The sequence below is a fragment of the Bos taurus genome, chromosome 17 (genome assembly GCF_002263795.3).
Source record: "Bos taurus isolate L1 Dominette 01449 registration number 42190680 breed Hereford chromosome 17, ARS-UCD2.0, whole genome shotgun sequence".
Classification (NCBI taxonomy): Eukaryota; Metazoa; Chordata; class Mammalia; order Artiodactyla; family Bovidae; genus Bos; species Bos taurus.
Window position 1 is genome coordinate 70,536,551 of NC_037344.1, and position 21,607 is coordinate 70,558,157.

General features: G+C 43.0%; 1 non-coding gene across 1 annotated transcript; it reads right to left on the reverse strand.

The window, feature by feature from the left end:
* Positions 1-18,042: 18,042 nt before the first annotated feature.
* TRNAW-CCA (transfer RNA tryptophan (anticodon CCA)) lies at positions 18,043-18,115 on the reverse strand. Its single transcript has one exon. It is a non-coding gene; the product is annotated as a tRNA-Trp (tRNA).
* Positions 18,116-21,607: the final 3,492 nt, after the last annotated feature.

Sequence of the window (21,607 nt, forward strand, 5' to 3'; positions counted from 1 at the left end):
TTAGATGACATTGCTTTCATTCTATCTTTTTATTAGCTAGTTAGTCTATGTAAAGACACTAGCGTATATGCCTTGGGGACATGAAAAGGCAGGGCTTAGTCTCTCACTTTCACTTTTATGGACGTCCCTGGTGGCTCAGATGGTAAAGAATTGGCCTGCAATACAGGAGACTGGGTTTGATCCTTGGTCAGGACGATCCCCTGGAGAAGGGAACAGCGGCTACCCACTCCAGTATTCTTGCCTGGAGAATTCCATGGACAGAGGAACGTGGTGGGCTACAGTCCGTGGGGTCACAAAGAGTCGGACACGACTGAGCGACTAACACTTTCGCTTTAGTCTTCGGGTTGCTCTTAAAGCCTGTGGAGAGCTTTCCAGAAAGAGAGTGTAAACATAAGAGCTCTTTAGATATTCTGGGTGTTTATTTTGTGCATCTGTTTATTCCCTGTCCTCATGGACTTCACAGTCAGATGAAGAGAGTGGAAAATAAAGTATGATGTGTGCTATGAGAAGTACCCAGAACTAAAGACACCTAGGGAGAATATTTAAGCCAGATTTTAGGTGCAGTGGGAGGCTTCCTTAGAAGTGATAGTTAATCTGAGTTCCTGGGGGATGAGGTAGCCAGCTGGGGAACTGGGCCATATCTTCTTCCTCTGTTTATCTCCCTAGCAACACTTTTTCCACACATTACCTTCCACTTGAGCATTATTTAGTGTTGTGGAAGTAAGAGGGAATTTCAGGCAGAGGAGAGATTTGGGGCAGTAGAACTTCATAGTATTTCTCAGATTTTACTAAGTTAAAGAGTCTAGGGGAATTCAGCTTCTGCTGTGCAGTGCTTGGAACTTCATGAATTTTAGAATTGACCTAGAAGTAAGATGCCATTGATTCTAATCTTAAATACAGTGATGAAATCCCCTGTATGAAATCTTAGATAAGCGGTCAACCCACTTCTGTTGTTTAGTCCTTGAGGCTGAGTTTACTTCTTGCACGAGGCATCTCATTCTATTTTCAAATTAACTGGTTGTTAGAAATCTCTTCCTTATTTTGGACTTTGCCCCCTTTCCGCCCATTGTTTCCTGGCTTCCCACTAGAAACACTAAGCATTTCTGTTCTTTCCACCCAGTCACCCTTCAGATAAAGGATGACCCTTTATCTGGGTGACCCACCCTTCACCCTAAAGACAATAACCTTGTGTGTTTTGAGTCTCCTTTTCACCAGATGAAATATTCCTAGTTCAGTCAATCTCCACTTTCATTCTGAAAGCCTTCATGGGTCATCTTTTACAACTCAGTGAGTCTTTGTTAATGACCCACTGGGGTGGGAGGGGAGACTTGACGTCTCTTGAGAAGACTGGGAAGAAAAGGTAGCCCTAGGGGAGCTATGTACACACCTATGTGGGAAGATAACTACCTTGGGCTATGGTTCTTAACCTTGATACCATTTTGGAACCATCTGGGGGATTTTTCCTTTATTACATTATAAAAAAATGGTCATCAGTAAATATCAATAAAAAATGGAAATATCAATAACCTCAGATACGCAGATGACATCACTCTTATGGCAAAAAGTAAAGAACTAAAGAGTCTCTTGATGAAAGTGAAAGAGGAGAGTGAAAAAGCTGGCTTAAAACTCAAGTTTCAAAAAACAAAGATCATGGCATCCAGTCCCATCACTCCACGGAAATAGATGGAGAAACGATGGAAACAGTGAGAGACTTTATTTTCTTGGACTCCAAAATCACTGCAGTTGGTGATTGAAACCATAAAATTAAAAGACACTTGCTCTTTGGAAGAAAAGCTATGACCAACCTAGACAGCATATTAAAAAGGAGAGACATTACTTTGCCGACAAAGGTCCATCTAGTCAAAGCTATGGTTTTCCAGTAGTCATGTATGGATGTGAGAGTTGGGCTGTAAAGAAAGCTGAGCGATGAAGAATTGATGATTTTGAACTGTGGTGTTAGAGAAGACTCTTGAGAGTCCCTTGAACTGTTGTCAGTACTAAAGGAAATCAGTCCTGAATATTCATTGGAAGGACTGATGCTGAAACTGAAGCTCCAATACTTTGGCCACCTGAGGCAAAGAACTGAGTCATTTTGAAAAGATCTGATGCTGGGAAAGATTGAAGGCAGGAGGAGAAGGGAACGACAGAGGATGAGATGGTTGGATGGCATCACTGACTCAATGGAGATGAGTTTGAGCAAGCTCTGGGAATTGGTCATGGACAGGGAAGCCTGGCGTGCTGCAGTCTATAGGGTTGCAAAGAGTGGGACATGACTGAGTGACCTAACCGAACTGAAAAAAAAAAGGTAATTTATTAATTTACACTTTATTGTAAATCACAGATCTTTCATTGCAGTTTTTAAAAAATTTATTTATTTTTAAATTTATTTGCCTGAGTCAGGTTGCAGCCTGGGCCATCTAGTTCCCTGACCACACATTGAACCCCCTGCATTGGGAGTGTGGAATCTTAACCACTGGGCCACCAGGGAAGTCCCTCATGGCAGTTTTTTATTTTTAATTTAAATTTATATAGAATAAGATTCACTCTCTGAGTGTTTAGTTCTATGAATTTTGGCAAATGCAGAGTCATAGAACTACCACCACAATAAAGATACAGAAAATTTCCATCATCCCCACAGATTCCCACGTTTTGTCAATTTGTAGTAAACCCCGCCACTCTTAAGCCCTGGTGATCAGTTCTCCATTACTATGGTTTTCTGTTTTCCGGAATGTATATAAATGAAACAATACAGCATGTAACCTTTTGACTCTGACTTCTTTCGTTTTGCAAAACACATTTGAGATTCATCAGTGTTGTTGCATGAATCAGTAATGTGTTACTTTTTACTCATGAATAATTGTCCATTTTATAGCTATACTATTATTTGTTTATCCATTCCCTAGTTGAGGGACATTGTTTCCAGTTTTTAGCATGACTGGTTTTTGTGTGAAGGTAGGTTTTCATTTTATTTGAATAAATAGTTAAGAATAGGAATTGCTGGGGCACATGTAATTATATGTTTGACTTTAGAAGAAAACAACAAATTGTTTTCCAGAGTGGCTGTACCATTCTACGCTCCTGCCAGCAACATATGAGAGTTCCAGTTGCCCTACATCCTGTCCGATGCTTGATATTGTGCTTTAGTGAAAGTCGCTCAGTCATGTCTGACTCTTTGAGACCTTATGGACTGTGGCCTGCCAGGCTCCTCTGTCCATGGGGTTCTGCAGACAAGAATACTGGAGTGGGTAGCCATTCCCTTCTCCAGGGAAGTTGCCTAACCCAGGGATCGAACCCAAGTCTCCCACCTTACAGGCAGATTCTTTATCATCTGAGCCACCAGGGAAGCCCTGTGTGCTTTAGGTGTCAAGTATAAGAACTCTGCCTACCTCTAGATCATGAAGACTTTCTCCTATGTTTTAAAGTTTTGTAGTTTAACATTTTACATTTGTGTCTATGACAGTTAACTTTTATATAAGGTACGAAGTTTAGATTGAACTTCACCTGTGTGTAAGGATGTCTAATTTTCCCAGCACTGTTTTATTATTTTAAAATTTAATTAAAATATATGCATTTATTTATTTGTCTGTGCCGGGTCTTAATTGCAGCATGCTGGTTCTTTAGGTGTGGCGTGAGGGATCTTTTGTTGCTACATGTGAACTCTTAAGCACAGCTTGAGGGATCTAGTTCTCCAATCAGGGATTGAACCTGGGCCCTCTGCATTGGGAGCATGGAGCCTCAGCCACTGGATCATCAGGGAAGTCCCTAATTTTTTTAGTCAAGAAGAAATAAGTTTTATTTGTCTGATGAGCAGGGAGCAGCACCAGTGTCCCAGCTGTGCCTTCCTCTCTCTCAATACTTTCCAGACCTTCTCATGCACGTTACTTGTGCTCAATCGCTTCAGTTGTGTCCCACTCTTTCTGATCCCGTGGACTGCAGCCCAACCAGACTCCTCTATCCATGGGATTTCCCAGGCAAGAATAATGGAGTGGGTTGCCATGTCCTCCTCTGGGAATCTTCTGAACCCTGGGATCAAACCAGGGCCTCCTGCATTGCAGGTGGATTCTTTACCACTGAGCCACCTGGGAAGCCCATGTCACTTGGGGATCTGTTAATGCAGCTTCTGCTTCAGCAGCTCTGGGCAGGGTGGCTGACACCCTGCATTCTTTTTTATTTTCAGCACCATTAAAAAGTTGTATAATTCCTTAATAATATACAATGTTGGACATCTTTCCATATGCTATTTTCCAGCTGTACATTTTCTTTAGTGAGATGTGCTTTCATGTCCTTGACTTATTTTTAAATTGAGTTGTTCATTTTCTTATTGTTGAGTTCTATGAATTCTTTGCATATTTTGGATAACAGCCCTTTATCAGATGTGTCTTTAGCAAGTATTTTCTCCTGGTCTGTGGCTTGTCTCCTTATTCTCTTGACAGTGTCTTTCTCAGAGCAAAAGTTTTTAATTTTGATGAAGTCCAGGTTATGAATTATTTCTTCCATGGATTATACATTTGTTGTTGTATCTAAAAAGTCATCCCCATACTGAAGTTTACCTAGGTTTTTTCCTGTGTTTCCTTGTAGAAATTTTATAGTTTTGCATTTTACATTTAGGTCTGTGATCCATTTTGAGTTAAGTTTTGTGAAGGGTGTAAGATTTTTGTCTTGATTAATTTCTTTCTTTTTTTTTTTTTTTTTTGCACATGACTGTCCAGCTCTCCCAGCCTCTGTTGAAAAGACTATTTTTCTCTGTTATATTGCCTTTGCTCCTTTGTCAAACATCAGTTGACTATGCTTATGTGGTCTCTTTCTGGGCCTGTTTCTGATCTGTTTGTCTGTTCTTTTGCCAATACACGCTGTCTTTATACTGTAGCTTTATAATAACTATTGAAGTTGGATAGTGTCAGTCCTCCAACTTTGTTCCTCATCTTCAATACTGTGTTGTCTGTCCTGGGACTTTTGCCTGCATACAAACTTTATTTATTCTTAAAAATACTTATTTGGCTGCATCCGGTCTTAGTTGTGGCACAGGGGGTTTTCACTGCATCGTGTGAGATCTTTCCGTGTGGCGCACAGGCTTAGTTGTGCTGTCACATGTGGGATCTTAGTTCCCCCATCAGAGATGAACCTGCATTCTCTGCACCGCAATGAGGATTCTTAACCATTGGACCACCAGGGAAGTTCCCCTACAAACTTTAGACTCAGTCGTCTTAACAGGTGCGAGTTGATGTCTCATTCAGTTTTTTTTTTCAAGATTTTTTTTTTTTTTTGACGTGGACCATTTAAAAATTTTTTTATTGAATTTGTTACAGCATTGCTTCCATTACGTGTTTTTGTTTTTTTGGCCTCAAGGCATGTGGAGCGTTAGTTCCCTGACCAGGGATCGAACCCATACCTCCTGCATTGGAAGGCGAAGTCTTCCATAGCCATTGTGGTTTTGGTTTTCTTCTCTCTGATGATTCGTGATGTTGAGCACCTTTATGTACTTGGTTGTGATTTGTGTGTCTTCTTTAGAAAAAATGTCTATTTAGGGTCCTTTGCTGAAATTTAAAATCAGGTTATTTTTTATTATTATTATCTGGCTTTGAGATGCCAGAGAAAGGGTAGAATAGTTGCTGGGTGTGGTTAATTATGGAAGACTTGAATGATGGTTGGTTATGCCAAAGGCACAGACTAAGATATACATTTCAGATTTCAGCTTTGTCTGTTACTACTTCTGATTTGGGGCCATTTATTTCACTTCTGTGCATCTTAGTTTCTTCATCTATGAAACCTGGTAATAGATCTCACCTTATATCAGATTCTTATGAAAATTAAACTAGCCAATATATTGAAAAATGCCTAGCCTAGTGCCTAGTACATGGTGAGTAGCTGCCATAATATTAACACGGCAGTGTTAGTATTATCGTTCATATTATTACAGGGCAGGGCAGTCTGCGTAGAAGTAAAACTGTTGAGGAAGCAACAGTGAGTTATGTAAGTGGCATCTCTCCAGTGAGCTTGAAGACAGTGTCTGATTATCTTTGGACTCCCCGGTATTGAGCTATGTGTAGGGCGTTATTCAGGGCAGCCTGGTGAGAGTCAGCTATGATGTGGGCAAGGCAAGAGAGCTCTGGCAGATGAGAAGTGTCTAAAATCAAGGGCAGGTGGGACTTCCCTGTTGGTCCAGTGGTTAAGAATTTGCCCTTGCAATGCAGGGAGCACAGGTTCGACTCCTGGTAGGGCAACTAAGATCCCACATGATACCTCACAGCTAGAGAGTCCGAATGCCACCACAACAAAAAATCCTGAATGCCGTAACTAAGTCTTGAAGCAGTGGAAAAAAAAAAAAAAATCAAGGGTGGTGGGCTTCACGGTTGGTTTCCAGTTAGTGTTGTGAGGAACGCTAGGAGGAGTGGGCCCTTTGCAGGAGTGAATGGGCAGCAAAGTCTTCCAGGCTCTGAGACTCTGCTCCCCAAGTTTGTGCTTTAAATATATGGTGGTGAGGTAGGGGTCCATGGGAGCACTTATTTAAATCACAAATCCACAAGATTGGATGGTGGCCGAGAGTTTCAACTCATGACTTTTCAGAAGAGTGTGGGATGTGACTCCAGTTTGGCAGCTGGCTTGGCTGCCTCCTCCTCTTTGGGTGTGTTTGAGACATGTCTCCTTTCGTCAGCTGGTGGGGGATTCCCTGTGGTGGGAGGCTGATTAGTGGTCCCTCAGAACATGCATGTCTGAATCCCTAGAGCCTGCCAATGTTACCTTATATGGGATTTTGCAGATGTGCATGTAAGAATTTTAAGATGGGGAGATTATCGTGGTTTATCTATGTGGCCCAGTGTCATCAAAAATGTTCTTGTAAGAGAGACAGAGGAAGACTTGACACAGAAGACTTTGAAGGTGGACAAAGGGGCCACAGGCATGTAATTCTAGAAGGGGAAAAGGCAAGCAAACAGATTCTCTCCTAGAGTTCCTGGAGGCAGTGCTGCTGCTGCTGCTAAGTCGCTTCAGTCGTGTCCGACTCTGTGCGACTCCATAGACGGCAGCCCACCAGGCTTCCCTGTCCCCGGGATTCTCCAGGCAAGAACACTGGAGTGGGTTGCCATTTCCTTCTCCAATGCAGGAAAGTGAAAAGTGAAAGTGAAGTCGCTCAGTCGTGTCCGACTCTGTCGACCCCATGGACTGCAGCCCACCAGGCTCCTCTGTCCATGGGATTTTCTAGGCAAAAGTACTGGAGTGGGGAGGCAGTGCAGTCCTGCTTAATTTCAGCCCAGGGAAACTAATTTTAGACTTCTGACCTTGGAGCCAAAACTGTAAGAATAGTTGTGTGCTTTTCCCCCATTTTCAAATAAAGTTTAATAACAAGGAAAATCTTTATAAAAGAGTACTAAGTAACAAAAGTAGGCTACAAAGCCATATGCACATGATAAATGCTCCCTAGAAAATTATGTCGTCTTCCCAGATGGCTCAGTGGTAAAGAATCTGCCTGCCAAGCAGGAGACACGAGTTTGATCCCCAGGTTGGGAAGATCCCCTGGAGAAGGAAATAGCAACCGACTCCTGTCTTCTTGTCTGGGAAATCCCATGGACCCTGGGGGCTACAGTCCATGGGGTTGCAGAAAAGTCAGACACAACTTTGCAACTAAACAACAATAATTATGTATGCATGTTCGTATGTATGCGAGCACACATATTAGGGTGTGTCAGATGTGTGTACAACAACATACATAAAACCTGGGAAGGCAAATTGTTAGTAGTGCTTTTTTTTGGATCCTGGATGACTTAAAAATACTTTTCAATTATGAACATGTTCTACGCCAGATGGGAATGCTCAGCTACAGTCTGACAGTCAACATAGAAAAAGCAGAGATGAAGCACAAAGTTAGAACAAGGAAGTCTTGACATCATTTGGGTTTCTGGATCCAGTCATGGATAAATCAGCTCCCCGTCCTTCTCACAATTTTGTTGAATATGCAAATACATTACTTACACTTTGGTTTTTCCTTGTTCTGTTTCCTCTTACGTAAGGTTAAACTGGGCTTCCCAGGTGGCTCAGTGGTAAAGAATCTGCTTGCCAATGCAGGAGACGTGGACTTGATCCCTGGGTTGGTAAGATCCCCTGGAGAAGAAAATGACGACCTAATCCAGTATTCTTGCCTGAGAAATCCCATGGACAGAGGAGCCTGGCGGGTTACTGTTGTGAAAGGGTTGGACACGACTTAGCAACTAAGCAACAACAACAAGCTTAAACTAGGTTTCCATCACTTGAATTAAAGTTGTGTGTTGTTGTAAGGCACCAGGTTTGTGGTAATTTGTTAGAGAAGCCATAGGTAACTCACACACCTGCCCTCTCCCCATCTACCCTACCTTCCCTTCTTGGAGGGGCTGGATGTTCAGGTTGCTGCTCTTGCTTTTGTCCAGTGTTGTTACCTGGGAAATCCCATGGACAGAGGAGCCTGGCAGGCTACACAGTCCATGGGGTTGCAAAAGAGCAGGACATGACTCAGTGACTGAGCACATATTCACACATACCAGTTGTATCTTAATAAAATCGGGAGAAAATATTGCATTGAAAAAATTGACCAGTTTTATAAAAATCAGTCATTTTCCATTCAAAAAGATTGTTTTAAAATGTTTAAAGTGTAGTTTATTTGTTTCTTACCAGATAAACGAAAATTACACTCACTGAGGATGCTTATTTTTGCCTTGAATTCTGTGACTGCCCCTAGTCTGCAACAGGTGTCCTGTGGATAGAACCTGATGCCAGGTAGCTCTCTGGAGTCTCTGGGTTCCCCACCCCAGCTGTGAAAAGGAGTTTCCCAGGAAGAGGGTGTGACAATGCTCGTAAGGTGATTAGTGTTTCTTGCTTCAGACACAGGTGTGGCCTAAAGAGGGTGGAGCCAACCTCCTAGGCCAGACTCCTGAATGGAGCAGTGGAAACATGCCCTAACCTGACTCAACTGGAGGAGTGGGGGAACACCAAGCAGAGGCTCAGCGTCCTTCCAGGACCTCAGAATCAGGGAGCGGGTCACCGGAGGGTAGTGAGCTCAGGACAGGGCCGTCCCAGGGCTTACCCAGGGTCACCCGCCATGCCTGTGGCAGACCATCCCCTGGCTCCGCCCCGCACCCCAGGCTGCCTCTTATTAGGCAGATACTTGCTAAGCACCGGCTGTGTGCAGGGTACAGTGGTGCTCTGACTTGCGCTGTGCTCCTTTGTCTCGTGCTATGCCTTGTGCCCCACTTGCCTATTTTGCCTCTTTCCCCTGATCGTTATCACTAGTTTTTCCAAAACTGCTGACATCACTCTTCTGGGAGCTTTCCTTGAGCCCCTGCCTCCTGGGGCACAGCCCCGATTCAGGGCCCCTTCCAGAAGTTCTAGAGCACCCTGTGGGTGTCTTTGTCATAGCTCTTCTCACCCTGTACAATGTGGAGCCTAGATGTCCCTTCTTGTCTGCTTCCCCACTTGTCTCTAAGTGTCTTCAAAGGCATGGGCCTTGTTTTATTTACCTCTGTATACCTAGCATTCTCCGAAATGCCAGGCACATAGCAGGAGCTATGTTTATTTTTATTATTAGTATTGCCTTATTAATTGAATAATTACTATTAATATGTGTAAGGCATTGTGCCTAGCATATCCTATATGTCACCTCATTAATCATTACAGTAACACTGTGACTTAGGTCTTATCCTCATTTCGCAGAGGAGAAAACCTGAGACTCAGAATGGCTAAGTGCTTTGCTCAAGATCATATTACTAGCATGATCTATCTGCCGCTGCTAAGTCGCTTCAGTCATGTCCGACTCTGTGCGACCCCATAGACGGCAGCCCACCAGGCTCCCCGGTCCCTGGGATTCTCCAGGAACACGGAGTGGGTTGCCATTTCCTTCTCCAACGATCTATCTAGTAGTAGATAAATAGAGCTATGGACTCATGCTCAGGTCTCTTGGACTCCAAAATTCTATTCAGTAAATTATTAATGAAAGAATTAATCAATGATAAAAGATACCATGCTGGGCCTGTGGGAAACATACAGACAAATCAATATGTACTCTGTTTTTGAGAAAGTTTGTATTCTATTAGGAGAGAAAACAGGTACATAAATACCTAAGGCTTAAGGTTTATCCATCATAGGGTCTTGTATGTGGTGCTAAGTCACTTCAGTCCTGTCCAATTCTGTTCGACTCTGTGGACTGTAGCCTGCCATAGCCTGCTAGGCTCCTCTGTCCAAGGGATTCTCTAGGCAAGAATACTGGAGTGGGTTACCAAGCCCTCCTCCAGGGGATCTTCCTGACCCTGGGATTGAACCTGTGTCTCTTTATGTCTCCTGCATTCACAGGCATATTTTTTTTTTTCTTTTAGTGCCACCTGGGAACACCAAGGTCTTGAGCCTAAGGGTCTTGAAAGAAAAGTGAAGTCACTCATTTGTGTCTGACTCTTTGCGACCCCATGGACTGTAGCCTACCAGGCTCCTCTGTCCATGGGATTTTCCAGGCAATAGTACTGGAGTGGATTGCCATTTCCTTCTCCAGCGGATCTTCCTGACTCAGGGATGGAACCCAGGTCTCCCGCATTGTAGACAGACACTTTACTGTCTGAGCCGGAGCAATAATGTACATTGGGAATGGAGTATGGGGAAGCTTCTTGGGGTCAGAGGGCATTTGAGTCAAGCCTTATAGGAAGGTGGGTTGGACAGGTGGAGGTGACAGGTGAGCAGTGGGTAGTCCAGTTTTGCAAACTCAGTAGAAGAAGTAGCATGACCAAATGCAGAAGCAGAAGGGAGATACTAGGAACAGCAACCAGCTGATTTAGGCTAGGCCTGGGGTCTGTGGGGAGGGGAGGTCAGGGGAATGAGAAGCTATTAGCAAGTTGGTGTCAGATGGTGATGGGCCTTGAACACCAGGTCAACGCTTTTGGGTTTTCTTTGGCAGGAAAGGGGAGCCCTTGACAATTTTCAGGTCAGAGTGTGACTCAGCACGTCACCCAGGATGGACTGGTAGAAGCGGAGACTTGGAGGAGGGAAACCACAAGAGTCTGCAGCAACAATTTGGGGAGAGATGATGGTCTGGGAGGCTGCTGGGGGAAGGGGCGAGGAAAACACTGGAAGAGGCATTAAAAGGCTGACTCCATGGGCCCAGAAACCTGAGGGGTGAAATGTGGCAAGCTTTAAGGCGGCAGCAGGCCTGAGTTCTGGCTGAGCCACATGGCCTCACTAAGCCTCAGTGTCCCATTTGTGAAAGATGGAGGATGAGTCATGTCGTCTCTAGTGAACTTTCCAGGGCTCACAGTCAAGCCATGGAATTTCCAGATCTTTGAAAGAAGCTGAGCAAGTTGCAATCTAGGTGAGCAGATTTGGAAATGTAGACCAGTTGTCTTCCTCTGGGTGGTGAGCCAGCTTTGGCAAGACTTTGGCTCTGGGCTCCTAGGTGTGGAAGCTGTGGATGCCTTTGACACATGTGTGATCAGGGATCTGTGATAACAGAATTAGAAAGAAAAGAAAGTGAAGTCGCTCAGTCGTGTCCAACTCTTTGCGACCCCATGGGCTGTAGCCTACCAGGCTCCTCTGTCCATGGGATTTTCCAGGCAATAGTCCTAGAGTGGATTGCCATTTCCTTCTCCAGGGGATCTTCCCAACCCAGGGATCAAACCCAGGTCTCCTGCATTGTAGACAGACGCTTTACTGTCTGAGCCATGAGGGAACTCCCTGGTGGCTCAGACGGTAAAGTGTCTGTCCACAATGTGAGAGACCTGGGTTCGATCCCTGGGTTGGGAAGATTCCCTGGAGAAGGAAATGGCAACCCACTCCAGTACTTCTTGCCTTGAAAATCCCATGGACGGAGGAGCTTGGTGCAGGCTACTATCCATGGGGTCACAAAGAGTCGGGCACGACTGAGAGACTTCACATGGTCAACAGAATTAGAAACTGCTCCCTTATACATTTTTGCAGTGGGGGTATGTTGGCATGAGGCTTCCCTGGTGGCTCAGTGGTAAAGAATCTGCCTGCTATGCAGGAAACCTGGGTTTGATCCCTAGGTTGGGAAGATCCCCTGGAAGAAGGCATGGCAACCCACTCTAGTACTCTTGCCTAGAGAATCCCATGGATAGAGGAGTGTGGCAGACTGCAATCTATAGGGTCACACAGAGTTGGACAGGCCTGAAGCGACTAAGCAGCAGCATGTTGGCATGACTGAGGTTATCACCTAAATTACGTACCTTCTGAGAGAGGAGTACCTTCTAATTTACCGGCCTATGAATGTACCAAACTCATTATGTGGTAAGGCTCAAGATATGGGCCCTGCTAAAGGTCACAGAGAAAGAGCCAAGGGTCCTGAGCTGAGCAGAGCTTCCGGGAATCTCCTGTCTGTCCCTCTACCCACAGGCTATCAAGACTTTGGGACCCAGTCAGAACCTAAGTCTGGCTCAACTGGAAATATGAGAAGAGGGGGTCAGTAGCAAGATGCCAGAGGGGATGAAGGGAGCCCATGGACTGAAGAAAATGTTTATTCAGGTCTTCTGGCCATTTTTAAATTGGGATGTTTGTTTTATTGATGTTGAGTTGTATGAGCTGTTTACATATTTTGGATATTAACCCTTTATTCAGTTCAGTTCAGTTCAGTTGCTCAGTCGTGTCCAACTCTTCGAGACCCCATGAATCACAGCACGCCAGGCCGCCCTGTCCATCACCAACTCCCGGAGTTCATTCAAACTCATGTCCATCGAGTCGGTGATGCCATCCAGCCATCTCATCCTCTGTTGTCCCCTTCTCCTCCTGCCCCAACCTCTCCCAGCATCAGGGTCTTTTCCAATGAGTCAACTCTTTGCATGAGGTGGCCAAAGTATTGGAGTTTCAGCTTTAGCATCAGTCCTTCCAATGAACACCCAGGACTGATCTCCTTTAGGATGGACTGGTTGGATCTCCTTGCAGTCCAAGGGACTCTCAAGAGTCTTCCCCAACACCACAGTGCAAAAACATCAATTCTTAGGTGCTCAGCTTTCTTCACTGTTCAACTCTCACATCCATACATGACCACTGGAAAAACCATAGCCTTGACTAGACAGACCTTTTTTTTTTTTTTTTTTTAGACAGACCTTTGTTGGCAAAGTAATGTCTCTACTTTTGAATATGCTATCTAGGTTGGTCATAACTTTCCTTCCAAGGAGTAAGTGTCTTTTCATTTCATGGCTGCAATCACCATCTGCAGTGATTTTGGAGCCCCCCAAAATAAAGTCTGACACTGTTTCCACTGTTTCCCCATGTATTTCCCATGAAGTGATGGGACCAGATGCCATGATCTTCGTTTTCTGAATGTTGAGCTTTAAGCCAACTTTTTCACTCTTCTCTTTCACTTTCATCCAGAGGCTTTTTAGTTTCTCTTCACTTTCTGCCATAAGGGTGGTGTCATCTGCATATCTGAGGTTGATATTTCTCCCGGCAATCTTGATTCCAGCTTATACTTCTTCCATCCCAGCGTTTCTTATGATGTACTCTGCATAGAAGTTAAATAAGCAGGATGACAAGATACAGCCTTGACGTACTCCTTTTCCTATTTGGAACCAGTCTGTTGTTCCATCTCCAGTTCTAACTGTTGCTTCCTGACCTGAATATAGGTTTCTCAAGAGGCAGGTCAGGTGGTCTGGTATTCTCATCTCTTTCAGAATTTTCCACAGTTTATTGTGATCCACACAGTCAAAGGCTTTGGCATAGTCAATAAAGCAGAAATAGATATTTTTCTGGAACTCTCTTGCTTTTTCCATGATCTGGCTGCTGCTGCTGCTGCTAAGTCGCTTCGGTCGTGTCTGACTCTGTCCGGCGGATGTTGGCAATTTGAACCCTTTATTAGTCATATCATTTGCAACTATTTTCTCCCTTTCAGTAGATTTCCTTTGCAGTGCAAAAGCTTTTAGGTTTAATTAGGTCCTATTTGTTTATTTTCTCCTTTTTTCTCAAAGTTTGATTTCCTTTGCTTAGGAGACAGATCTGAAAAAAAATATTGCTATGATTTATGTCAGAGTGTTCCTCTAGGAATTCTATGATTTCCAGCCTTCTATTCAGGTCTTCAATCCATTTTGAGCTTATTTGTATGTATGGTGTTAAAAAGTGATCTAATGTCTTTTTTTTTTTTGCAGCTGTCCAGTTAGCCCAGTGCCATTTGTTGAAGAGACTGCCTTTCTGCTGTTCTGTAATCTTTCCTCCTTTGTCATAGATTAATTGACCATAGGTGCATGGATTTATTTCTGGACTTTCCATCCTGTTCTATATTTTAATTGATCTATATTTCTATTTAGAGTCTAAATATTGATCTATATTGATCTAAATATTGATATATATTTCTGGTTTTGTGCCATTACCACACTGTTTTGATGATGATAGCTCTGTAGTGTAATTTGAAGTCAGGGAGCCTGCTTCCTCCAGCGCCATTTTTCTTCCTCAAGACTGTTTTGGCTACTTGGGGTCTTTTGTGTCTCCATATAAATTGTAAGATATTTTGTTCTAGTTCTGTGAAAAAATGCCATTGGTAATTGGATAGAAATTGCATTGAATCTGTAGATTGCCTCGGGTAGTATAAACATTTTTGACAATATTGATTCTTCCAATCCACAAGCATGGTATATCTTCTTATCTGTTTGTGTCTTTGATTTCTTACAGTTTTCAGAGTACAGGTTTTTTTGTCTCTTTCAGTAGGTTTATTAGTTTGGTGAGTCTTGAAAAATGTTTACATCCATGTAACACCATCTTGGTGAGTAAATATAACATTGCCAGTGCTCCAGAAAGTTTTCTCATGCCCTTTTGCAGTTAATCACCCCTCTCTGGTTCCAGAAAACTGTAGGCTTGTAGTTAATTTTGCCTCTTCAAGAACTATGTACAAAGGAAATAATACAGTTTGTATTCTTTCACGTTTGCCCTCTTTTCCTAGTTCAGTGTCTGTGAGAGTCCTCCATGTTGCACTGTGCAGTTTGTTCGTTTTTTATTGATGAGTAGTATTATACTGAATGAATATACCAATGTCTGTTTATTGATTTACCTGTTAGTGGACATTTGGGTTGCATCTAATTTCTTGCTATGGATAAAACTATTGTAAGCACTTGTGTTGAAGTCCTTTTGTGGATGTATGTTGTCTTTGTCTGTTCTGGAGAGCTATAACAAAATACCACAGACTAGGTAGTTTGTAAACAACAGAAATTTATTTCTCAGTTCCAGAATCTGGCAAGTTCAAGATCAAGGTGCCAGCAGGGTTGAGTTTTGGTAAGGGCCCTCTTCTTGGTTCAGAGCTGGGGCCTTCTCACTGTGTCCTCACCTGGAGGAAGGAGCTAAGCATCTCTCTGAGACTTCTTTTATAAGGGCACTAATCCCATTCATGAGTGCTTCACCTTCATGGCCTAATCGTCTCCCGAAGACCCTGCCTCCTAATACCATTACCTTTTGGGGTTAGGACTCAACATGTGAATTTTAGGGGGCACATTTAGACCATACCACATGTTTTCATTTCTCTTGAGTAAATACTTACAAGTGGAATTGCAGTGTCATAGGCTACATGTAGGTTTAACTTGATAAGAAATTGTAAGAGTTTGTTTGAACAATGTTTTTGATCTGAGAATAAGTCAGAACATTGGATTGGGAGCTCAGAGATCAGGCAGTGACCTTGGACAAATCACCCTTCCTCTTTGGATCTCAATTTCCACTATAAAATGGGCATGTGTGCATATTCAGTCGCCCAGCAGTGTCCAACTCTTTGTGACCCCATGGACTGTAGCCCACCAGGTTCCTCCATCCATGGGGTTTTCTAGGCAAGAATACTGGAGTGGGTTGCCATTTCCTACTCCAGTGGATATTCCCAACTCAGGGATTGAACCTGCGTCTCCTGTGTCTCCTCCATTGGCAGGTGGATTCTTTACCACTATGCTACCTCAGAAGTGACAGGGTGGATTAAGTGCTCTTAAACCTCTTTCAGCCTGAAGAGTCTTTATATCTTAGAGATTGTGGAAATTGAAAGCCTGACACATGTCTGATTCAGGTATTAAAAGCACTGACCCTCAAGGCCATTCACCAGCAACTTCTGGTGCCCAAGAAGGTACAAGCAGCCCTCCCATATCAGGGCTATGTGAGTGCAATACAGTGTTAATGACAGTGGTGATTTGAAGAGGGCTTTGCCCCCAAAAGCTCACAGTTCTTTCACATGAAACAATGACTTTGACTTGACTTTGGAGAATATCAGAAGAAGCTCTCACAAGGAGTGGAAATGGGAACAAGTGGGTATTGACTCAGGATGAATGAAAACAAGAGATTAAACTAATATTTGTGATGATTGCTGGCTGGCCAGAAGAGCAAATGGGCTTTGTGGTCGCCTTCCATTAAACATAAGGCCTTATGGTTGGATCCATGCCGGGGTCCAGCCCCAGCTGATCCAGGGTATTCGAAGCGGGGACGGTGTCATCGGCGAGGGTCAGGATACAATAGCTTCAATTAGATATTAACTAGAGATGTAAAGAGTAATAGAATGAGGATAGCTCAGTGAGGAAATTCAGTGGAGAAAAGCGGCTGAAACAAGGATAGCTCAGTAGGAAAATTCAGTGAAGAAAAGAGGCTGAATAAAATTCCAAAGCAGGGAATTTACGTCACCTATGAAGGCCGCAGGCGTCCTCCTGTTCTCCCAAAGGAGAGGAGACACTAAGGCCTCCCCGGTCAGATCTTAGAAGCCCAGGCAAAATTAGTAGGCTTGATGAGCTTCCCCGCCTCAGAGGAAAAATTCAGCTAGAAGGTGAAAGAAAGAACGACATGGGGAGACCAAGTTTCGGTGAACAAGGCCCGCACTTTATTTTCCAAAGTAGTTTTTATACCTTAAGTTGTGCATAGAGGATAATGGGGGAAGGGGTGGAGTCATGCAAGGACAGCAGTTCCTGGTCCTAATCGAAGCCAGGCTTTCAAACTTATCCTATGCAGAAGTTCAGGTGATTTACATCATCTTCTGGCCAGGAGGCCTGTTAACATTTTAAGGAACTTATTTTTCTCTAAAGGTGATTATTCCAAAGTCAGGCACCAGCCTCCAAAAAAGCACTGGACAAAGCTGCATTCCTATAGGGCAAAGGTGAGGTGGGCTCAATCAAGAAAAGAATTAACTCAAGGGTCCAAGGTTACAAACATTGAGGCTACTACTTACATTTCTATACACCCATTATATCAATCAATACACTGCCAAGGACACAGTAGGTAAGGGGTATGGAGACTTAGCAACAAACATTGGCCCAATAAGTGAAAAACCCTTCACCAATACAATTTCTAATCAATCTTTTAACTACTCAAAAGAATCTGTGTTTAGACAGTTTAGAACATCTCCTCCCTCTCACAGTTGGGAGGCTCTGAACAATCACATGTGGCCGGAAAAACCTATTCAGGCAGGCTAGAGGATTTCCAAAGGAGTTTGTAGGTTGAAACACTGTCACACCCAGGAATTATTAACTGGAGCTGTAAGTTAACTCTTTTTTCAGAGAGAGGTAGTGGGGGACAGCCCGCCGTAAAGTCAGAGGTGTAGGTGAAAGCACAAAGCAGAAAGTAGGCAGACTCTGGTTTTGGGGGTAGATGCTTGAGAATTTCCAGGGGGACTCCTGAGGCTTGATCCCGCCTTTGCGTATGCCAAGCCTCCTTCCTCATGACCTTTGTCATGGGCAGAGCTCGCTCCCCGCAGATCCATGTCCTAAGTCTGTAATCAAAAAAAATCTCAGTTTCCTTCTCCACTTTTTTCAAACACAACCCTGAACCACCTCCTCTCACCCATCAGCAATTACAGTCTCAGCAAAGGTCAATTCCTTATTCGACCTACCTGTCAGAGCCAAATTAAAGCTGGAAGGTCAACCAGAAGGTCCTCCTTCAATCATAGAATCACTTGGAAGCCAGAGATTTCAGGATTTTGCATTCTGTAACATCACAGTGATTCTTTCTTTGAGTGAGTGAAAGTTGCTCAGTTGTGTCCAACTCTTCGAAACCCCATGGATTGTAGTCCACCAGGTTCCTCTGTCCACGGAATTCTCCAGGCAAGGATACGGGAGTGGGTTGCCATTCCCTTCTCCAGGGAATCTTCCTGACCTGGGGATTGAACCCAGGTCTCCTGCATTGGAGGCAGATTCTTTACCGACTGAGCCACCAGGGAAGCCTGAACTTAAACAACCTAAGAAGTTCTTTTTTTAAAGGTAGCCAATTTAGAATTGATGGTTCTTCAACTAAGAATTTTATTCTGTGCTTTGGAGTTGATATTTTTGTGTATGTCTATGTGGGTTTATATTTATGGGGATGTTCATATGTGTTTGTGTATATATGATTTCATTTTTATACCTGGTCTATAATACTTTTTAAATTGGAGTACAGTTGTTTTACAATGTTGTGTTAGTTTCTGCTGTACAACAAAGTCAATCAGCTATATGTTTACGTATATATAATACTTTAAGTTAGCGTAAAACATTAGGCTAAACCCCAGGCCACTGATGATTACCTCTTTGTTATTCAATGTAATGAGAGTGATGCTCTTCTTTTCTTGCCTCCTGGTAGGATTTTCCAAACTTGGAAAAAACCTATTGAAGAGTTTGGTGAGGACCCTTAAAAAAATCCCAAGGATCAGTTATACTTGACTGTGGGTTAGGTCTTTCGTCTTGGTCAGACAGAAGATCTTTCTTTAGCTGAGTCTATGCTTTATTACTTTGTCTTAGCATTTTTGGTGTCTCAACAAGGACAAACGAATCATCATTTGGAAAGGTGTGTGTGTGTGTGTGTGTGTGTGTGTGTGTGTGTGTGTGTGTTAGTATTTATTTATAATGACTCCTAGGAAATGGCAACTCACTCCAGTATTCTTGCCTGGGAAATCCCAAAGACAGAGGAATTTGGCAGGCTACAGTCCATGGGGTCACAAAAGAGTCAGACACGACTGAGTGAGTAAACAACAAATACTATTCGTGTGAATGAAGGCTGAAGATCGTATTGGGAGATCTTTCACGGGTTGGCGGTGACTATGACCACTAGAAAGCGTGTGTAGAAGAAGAAAACTCTTTCTGGGAAGCCAGTTTTGTGGTTCACTTATTTTTACACTTGTAAGCATTGCCTGGGTAATCAAGTCCATTTGCTTCACTGTACGTTAATCCCAGGGTAGAAAATAAAACCCAGCAGGAACCTGCAGGCCTGGGTTTCGGACCCAGCTCTTCCACCACCAATCTGGGCGACCTTGACGAGGTCGTGCCTTCTCTGGGCCTCGGTTTCTCACTATAAGGTCTTTTCCCTATTAGCTTCTGTGCTCTTACATCTTTGCCTCGGTTTCTCACTATAAGGTCTTTTCCCTATTAGCTTCTGTGCTCTTACATCTTTGCCTCGGTTTCTCACTATAAGGTCTTTTCCCTATTAGCTTCTGTGCTCTTACATCTTTGCCTCGGTTTCTCACTATAAGGTCTTTTCCCTATTAGCTTCTGTGCTCTTACATCTTTGCCTCGGTTTCTCACTATAAGGTCTTTTCCCTATTAGCTTCTGTGCTCTTACATCTTTGCCTCGGTTTCTCACTATAAGGTCTTTTCCCTATTAGCTTCTGTGCTCTTACATCTTTGCATCTTGCTATCTGCAGCACCCAGAGCGGTGCCAGGCATATATAGGACACTCCAAATATATTTCTTTTCTTTCTTTATTTTTAAAAAATATTTGTTTGTTTGGCTGTGCCGGCTCTTAGTTGTGGCATGTGGGATCTGTTAATAGTTTCCCAACCAAGGATTGAACCCGGGCCCCCTGCACTGGGAGTGTGGAGTCTTAGACACTGGACCCCCAGGGAAGTTCCTCAAAGTATATTTCTTGAGCCGGTGAATATATTATGAAGTCAAGTTGGAAGATCTCTGAGGTCCCCAAATACTTGAATACTCAGTGATCCTAGTGTAGTGTTCTTCCTCTTTCTCTCATACCCTCCCTCCTTCTTACTATCTATTGAACTAATTAACTTGACATTCTCATGTTTCCAATGTAAGCATATATAAAGTCTCCCAGTCATCCAGATATTCTCCTTGAAGGCAATCAATTTTGCCAGTTTCTTGTGTTTCCAAGAGATTTTAAAATTGTACATCCAAGCAAATATGTACCTATATGCTTCTCTTACCCCCTGATATTTTACACTAATTTTAGCATACTATACATTGTTTTGTATACTTTGCTTTTTTAACCTAACAAAATTACCTTTGAGATCAATACCTATCAGTATACAAGAGCTTTCTTTTTTATTTTTAGTGGCTGTGTACTATTATTCCATTAAGTAGATAAACTAATATATTTAACCAATACTTTATGGATAGGGATTTAGGTTGCTTCTAATCTTTACCCATTACAAATAGTGCTGCAATAAATAACTCTGAACATAGGTCATTTGCCCCCATGTAAGTCTATCTGTAGCATAAATTCTTAGGAAAAAAATGATTGGGTCAAAGGGTATGCGCAATATAATTTTAAATAGATTTTAAGAGCAGTTTTGGGTTCACAGCAAAATTGAGCTGAAAGTGCAGAGTTGCCATATAGCTTCCTCCTCCATGCACAGCCTCTGTCACTGTCAACATGCTGCACCAGAATGGTACGTTTGTTAGAATCAACGAACCTACGTTGATATCTCATTATCATCCACAGTCTGTAGTTCACATTAGGGCTCTCTCTTGGCATTGCACATTCTATGAGTTTTGACAAATATATAGCAATGACATGTATCTATAACCAGACTATCATACATAATAATTTCACTGCCTTGAAAATTATCTATGTCCTTCTGTTTATCTCCTTTTCCTCTCTAACCTCAGGCAATCACTGATCTTTTTACTGTTTTCATTGTTTTGCTTTTTCCAGGATGTCATAAAGGTGGAATTACACAGTATATAGCCTCTTCAGACTGACTTCTTTTTATAAGTTTTATTTATTTATGTATTTATTTTGTTTTCACTAGGTCTTTGTTGCTGCTTGTGGGCTGTCTCTAGTTGGGCAAGCCAGGGCTACTTTTGTTGGGGTTTGCAAGCTTCTCACTGTGGCGCTGCTCTTGTTGCAGAGCACAGGCTTCAGTAGCTGTAGTACATGGGCCTAGTAGTTGTGGCTCACGGCTCTAGAGTGTGAACTCGGGGCTTGTGGCACATGGGCTTAGTTGCTCCGAGGCATGTGGGGTCTTCCCAGACCAGGGATTGAACCCATGTCACCTGCATTGTCAGGTGGATTCCTATCCTCTGTGTCCCCAGGAAAGTCCTCAGACCGACTTCTTTCACTCATTAGTACACATTTAACATCCCTCTTCTTTTCTTGGTTTGATAGAATGTTTATTTTATCACTGAATGATATTCCATTGTTTGGGTGTAGGCCAGTTTGTCCGTTCACTTACTAAAGTACATCTTGGTTTTTGCCAAGTGTTGGCAGTTATGCTGTAAACATCTGTGTAAAACGGTTTTTATGCAGACCTGTTTCAGCTCCATTGAGTAAATATCTGGGAGCACTATCGCTGGATTGTATGGTAGGACTGTTTGGTTTTGCAAGAGACTGCCAAACTGCCTTCCAAAGTGGCTGCACCGTTTTACATTCTCATCAGCAATGAATGAGAGCTTTTGTTGTTCCACATTCTTGTCAGCATTTGGTGTTGTCGGAGTTTTGGATT